The following is a 6,319-nucleotide window of genomic DNA, read 5'->3' as shown; positions in this document are numbered from 1 at the left end:
GTGTCCATCCCGTTTGCCTTTCTGAATGAGGATTGAACATCTTACCCAGGGTCCTCCTTGCTTAGCTTCTTTAGGTGTATAGATTTTAGTATGTTTATCCTGTATTATATGTCTAATATCCACTTATAAATGAGTATATACCATGTGTGGCTTTCTGCTTCTGGATACCTCACTCAGGATGATCTTTTCTAGTTCCCACCATTTGCCTGCAAATTTCGTGATTTCCTTGTTTATAATTGCTGAGTAATACAACATTGTGTAAATGTACCACAATGTCTGTATCCATTCCTCAGTTGAGGGATATCTGGGTTGTTTCCAGATTCTGGTAGCATCTTCAACAAATGGTGCTGGTCTAACTGGATATCTACATGTAGAAAAATGCAAATAGATCTATACTTATCACCCTGCACAAAACTAAGTCCAAGTGGATCAAAGACCTCAGTATAAAACCAGACACACCAAACCTGTTAGAAGAAGTGGGGAATAACCTTGAGCTCATTGGCACAATAGAACACCAGCAGCACAGGCTCTAAGATCAACAAATGGGACCTCATGAAACTGAAAAGTTTCTGTAAAGCAAAGGACGCTGTCATCAGAACAAAACGACAGCTACAGACTGGGAAAGGATCTTCACCAGCCCTATATCTGACAGAGGGCTAATATCCAGAATATAAAGTATTTAAATTTTTAATGCAAATTGATATTTTAGTAATTGTTGGCAATATAGGTAAATGTTTATATTTTTAACTATTCTAAACTGCAAAAGTTAAAATATAATTCAATTCAAAGAACTTCATGAAGTATTGGACTTTCAGTTTGTACACTAAGACATTTCTGGTGTACTCAGGATATTTTGATATCCGCAGTTAACATGGCATTTTGGGGAACCTTGGGTAACTTTTATTTTTTTACAAAATGCATTATTAGTGTTTTATTTCAAATATTGCTACTTAATAATTAGATGTAAATTTTAGTTTAAAATGACTTCACATCTTATTAGGACAATCTTGATTGTTGACTAATTTTCAAACTTGTAGTCACAGTGAATCTACAGTTTTGACTAGAGAAGATCATATTCTAAGTTGAATTTATAAATTTGCAAAATCTAAAGTGTCTGATAAAGTAGGTTCCCGTGTCTGCATCTCAATTACAGGGCAGAGGTGTAGCTGCAGGCCTGGTGCAGCCCTACAGCCTGGGCGGGGGCTGGGGGGAAGATTTGCCCAAAATGTGCTTCACACAGGCTTCTGGGGAGGAAAGGATTTGTTTTTGGTTCATTGCAGAGGTAGAAACTTGGGACAAGGCATACAAAAAATATGCAGCACTCTTTTTAATGTGATATTCTATGTTCCCAATTTTGCCTAGTTTCAGACTAAGCGTACTTATAATAGTACAATTGTGGCTGTCCACATTCCCCAGAGTTTGGAAATGTTGTATTAAATTAGTGGTCTTTGATCTAAATAGTCATGTGAATATTTGTATCAGATTACCACTCCCCTTTCACAGTGTTTCTGCACCCCATGTTTCACAATAGCTAAGCTAGTGGAGACATTGTTTAGGAGTTAAGGATGAGGAGGTAGGGAAGAAAGAATGTGTACGTACATTTTTAACTGGTAGAAATGTACCAGCTTTAATAATTTTTTTAAATGAGTGAATTTTTACTCACTTTTTGCTGCCACCATGAGTTACTTGTTCTATAGGTTGTTTTATGATTTAAGGGGAAACAGTATTGGAAAAAGAGAAGCCTCAGTTTTAAAAAGTTTTCTATTGCTTGGGTGTGGGCCAGGTCACATGGATTGGGTGTGGGAAGTTTCAGTGTTACAGAGCAGACCAGGAAGCTCACTGGAATTATTCCGGAGCTGTGTCAACAAACTTTGGAAAGAGAACACAGAATTTTTATTCAAAATGGATTGGTTAAACGTCTTAAAAGATTTTTTCAGTAAGTTATTCTTGTTTATTAAGTCCATAGTTTTTTTGTTTCAGATTTTGAATTGGAATTTGTTTTTCCTTTCATGAATTAAGAGGAAAACTATATGGAAAGAACTCAGTAGGTTTATGTAAGCTGGTACTTTTTGCTGTTTATGTAATACAAGGTAAATGACTGGTAATATTTTCAGTGCTATTAGTTTGATGTGGGAAACAATTTTAAAGTGTTTCAACTTGAGTGCTTAATAAATAGGGAGAGGATATACATGATTTGGATATAAAATTATATGTATACATATATATTTGTAGTTTAATAACACAACCTAAAGTGGACATTTGAAGTGAAATATGTCAGTTGTAAACTGTAAGTCAGGGTTGTAACTTAGCTTTTTTCGTTTGTTTGTTTTTTTCCCATTGTTTCACTAGATTTTACTTAAGCTTCGTTGAAATAATGTCAAGATAATATTTAAATTACAAGTACTTATAAGTAAAGTGCTATACTAATTTAGCTCTGCTCTAGGCATGTTTATGATAATAGTGTGCTTGATTGGATCTCTTTAAATATTTGTCAAGTATCTACAAAAGGAAAGAAAAAAATTATCCTAGAAGTCTCTTATATACAAGAAGCCTAAGGAAACAAAGAGTAACCTAATGAGAGATTCCAAGAGAAAGGACAAAACAAAGGAGTGAGCACTTTGTTGGAAAAGAATGTAGTCATTGTAGTATGGGGGCTCCTTTGTTTACTTAGCTTTGATGGCTAACTCATTTCTTCTGGAATATCTCTTTTAACTCCTATTTACTTTTTTAGAGAGCAGATACATTTTTTAGATCTTTGAGGTTTCAGTTTTAAAGTTAATTTTCTTTTAAATGTGTGTGTGTGTGCATGTATGTTTGTGTATACCTGTGTGCCTGTGAGTACATGTATAGTATAGAGGCCAAAGGATAGCCTCAGGACATGAAGGTCTTTCAGGGAGAGAAGTTCCCTGGTTGGTCTGGAGCTTAGGCACACACTCAGTGGGCTACACTGGCTGGCTTAAGCCGCAGCAATACTTTTCTGCTTCCTCTGCACAGGGTTATAAGATAAAGTTACCACACTTGGTGATTTGTTTAAACTTTTTTTTTTTTTTTTTTTTAATATGGGTTCTGGGGATCCAGCCAAGGTTCTTGTGCTTGTGAGGCAAGTGCATTACCAACAGAGGTTTCACTCAGTTCTTTATTCATTAATTGCTGAACACATTTTTATGAAGGATCGAATGCAAACGGTACAAAAATCAGCTCAGTGGGCTGGCAAAATTGTTTGGCACTTGCCATCACACCTGACAACCCAAATTCCATCCCTAGAACCACATGGTAGAAGGAAAGACCTGATTCTTACAAATTGTTCTCTGACTTCAACATATTCATGTACACATGCATGCACACACACATACCAAAATTAATGAACAAACAGTATAATCATTTAAAATTTTGTACAAAATATTAACACTTGCAGAATCTGGTAGAGAGTAAAATGATAGTCTTTGTTTATTAATAATGTAGGTAGGTTTCATATCTAGGTATGGTCGTAAGTAGTAATTACTTTATTTCTGAGACATAGTTTATTTATGTGTCCCTGGCTGTCCTAGAACTTGCTTTGCTGGCCTTAAACTCACAGAGATCCACCTGTCCATGCCTCTCAAGTACTGGGATTAAAGGCATGTACCACCATGCCCAGTGTAAGTGGTAATTATAAATAAACCAGAAATGGTATTAAAGGATAATATATATATATAAAGCATATGTTCTTGAAAAGTGATTCCGCATATCAGCTTATAAATAAAGCGACAAAGTTGTTCTCTGTACTGGGTCTTAGGAATTTAACAGTTAATCCTAACTGCATCTGTAGTCCAAGGGCTAAGATTTTAGTTTTGTAAATAAAGTATTTCTTTCCTCGATTCTTGTTACACTCATGTTTGTTTTTCTAGGCACGTTGTCAGAGTAGAGACAGGTTATTCATTCACCCAATTATATAGAGTTGAAAAATAGAGAAAACAGGAGTACGTGTTTTGTTTGGTAGCTAAGATGCTTTGAAAACAAAAATTATAGTGTTTATCTTCTTAGATAAAAACAATTATAAATCTTAATTTATCTCGTAGATGGATGAACAGACGTACAAAATAAAAGTTTATATTGCATTTATAATAATTAAGTTCTACTCTCAGATAAATTGTGTATGAACCATATAGTCTGGTATATAACTAAACCTTTTTTTTTTTTTAATTTCCTGTTTGGTTACAAAAGACAGTTGGGCAAGACAGGATGATCCTGGAAAGTACCTTTAAGCTCTAGAAGCCTTACAGTCTTGGGAAACAAATAAATGGTCTTTTTGGTGTCATGGGAATTGGGGGAAGTCCACGAGGGAGAAATTGGTTTTGAAAAAGTGAGAACATAAGAACAAAGTGAGATGATACTTCACTGAGGAATTAGAAACAGCAGTACTTTCTTTGAATCCATTTTGTTGAGCATTTACTTAGTGATGTAGTTGAAGAAAAGCTGATGTTGGACGCAAAAACTAATAAAAGAAATTTAATAAACCGATACAAATCAGTCGGGGAATGGCTGACATGAACTAAACGTTAAGAGCTGCTATGGTTGTGTAGTGGTGGCTTTGATTCAAGTCTTAGAGGTGCTAAGGTGAGGATGTAGAGTATCCCTTACATATATTCTGGCCAGTTTGTCTACTTAGGATCTGATGCTTCCAAACTCTGGCAGTAAGTTTTTTAGGGATTTGAAACCAGTGTATAAGAGGAAGAGTTATTCATACAAAGATTTGCTAGAGAAAGAAGAGCAAGATTATATAGAGATTGAGTGTTCAGTGTTTAACCAGGTTCTTTAAAAGAAAGTGGTTTTTTTTTGTTTTGTTTTGTTTTGTTTTGTTTTTCGTTTTTAAAGTAAGATCTCACTATGTAGACCAAGTTGGCCTCAAATTCAGAAATCTGTTTTTGCCTCTGGAGTGCTGAGATTAAGGAATGTACCACCATACTTAGCTGCTTCTTAAAAGCTTTTGAAGAACTTAAAATGCATTGTTCTAGTTAAATGTTGCCTGGGGCCTGGAGAGATGGCTCAGTGGGTAAGAGCAGTGACTGCTCTTCCAGAGGTCCTGGGTTCAATTCCTAGCACCCACATGGTAGCTTACAACCATCTATAACCAGTTACATGGGATCTGGTATCTCCTGTGGTATGCAGACATAGACAAAACACTCATAGATATTAAATAAATAAATAATATTTAGCCGGACGTGGTGGGGCACACCATTTAATCCCAGCACCTGGAGAAGCAGAGGCAGGCAGATCTCTGAGTTCAAGGCCATCCTGGTCTACAGAAGAGTTCCAGGACAGCTAAGGCTACAAAGTGAATGAGACCCTGTCTCGACCTCCCACATATACACACAGAATTGCTAGAGGAGAAGGCCAAATGCATAGATATGGGGGACAAGAATCTGTACATTTTTTAAGGTAACAAACAAGAATATGGCTGTGTCAGAGTTGTGTGCTTCCTCAGTGCTTACATGTGCAGATTTCTCTTCCCACCCTGGCCAAGTCGGTCCAGCTGTGTTATAATAATGAAGTTTATGTAGTTCTGAAAAATACCAGAAAAGCTGATGACTTCTATCTGTTGAATGCCTGCTATGTGCTGTGTATTATGCTAACCACTTATATATACACTTTTTAAAACTATACAAACCTTGTAATATCAATCTTTACATATCAACATTTCACAAAGGCACTGAAGTTTGAAAATTAAATAACTTTTCCAAGATGACAAATTTAAGTTTGTTTAAATAAAAATTTAAATGTTTGTTTAATTAAGTTTCGTGGTAAACCCTTTAAGAGTCAAGATCAGAACAAGAGAAGTAGTGGATTAAAATAATATTTTTGCAAAAAAGACTAATTGAAATTCAGATGACTGTGGTGAACTAAATACTAGATCAAATGTGCTATGAACACAGTGGGGTGTGCACTGTTTTTATAATAAACAGGGTCTCACTGTGTTGTCAGCTATCTTTGAATTCCTTGGTTCATGCAATCCTCAATAGCCGAGACTACAGACATGAGCTACCATGTATTCTCCCAGATTTATGGGTTGAAACCTAATCCTCAAATTCCCAATTTTTCAAAGTAAAAAAGCAAAACGTCAGATAAGAATGCTGAGAAGTGCGCAGTCCTGAAAATACATGGTTGCAGTAGCAGTATTCGTTTCTGATGATAGGTTCTTTTTTTTGGTTTTTTGGTTTTTGTTTTTTTGTTTTTTGTCTGAGACAGGATTTCACTATGTAGTGTTGACTATTCTGGAACTCACTTTGTAGCCCAGGCTGGACTCGAACACATAGAGATCCACCTGCCTCTACCTCCCAAG

The 6,319-nt window shown here is 35.8% G+C and overlaps 1 protein-coding gene across 1 annotated transcript in view; it reads left to right on the top strand.

Annotated features, from left to right (window-relative positions):
- Nucleotides 1–6,319, top strand: part of Nck1 (NCK adaptor protein 1) — a 57,124-nt gene that overhangs the window by 38,418 nt on the left and 12,387 nt on the right. The window lies entirely within an intron of this gene.

The sequence above is a fragment of the Psammomys obesus genome, unplaced genomic scaffold, assembly GCF_907164565.1.
Source record: "Psammomys obesus unplaced genomic scaffold, mPsaObe1.curated_primary_1811, whole genome shotgun sequence".
Lineage (NCBI taxonomy): Eukaryota > Metazoa > Chordata > Mammalia > Rodentia > Muridae > Psammomys > Psammomys obesus.
This window is presented reverse-complemented; position numbering and strand designations above follow the sequence as displayed.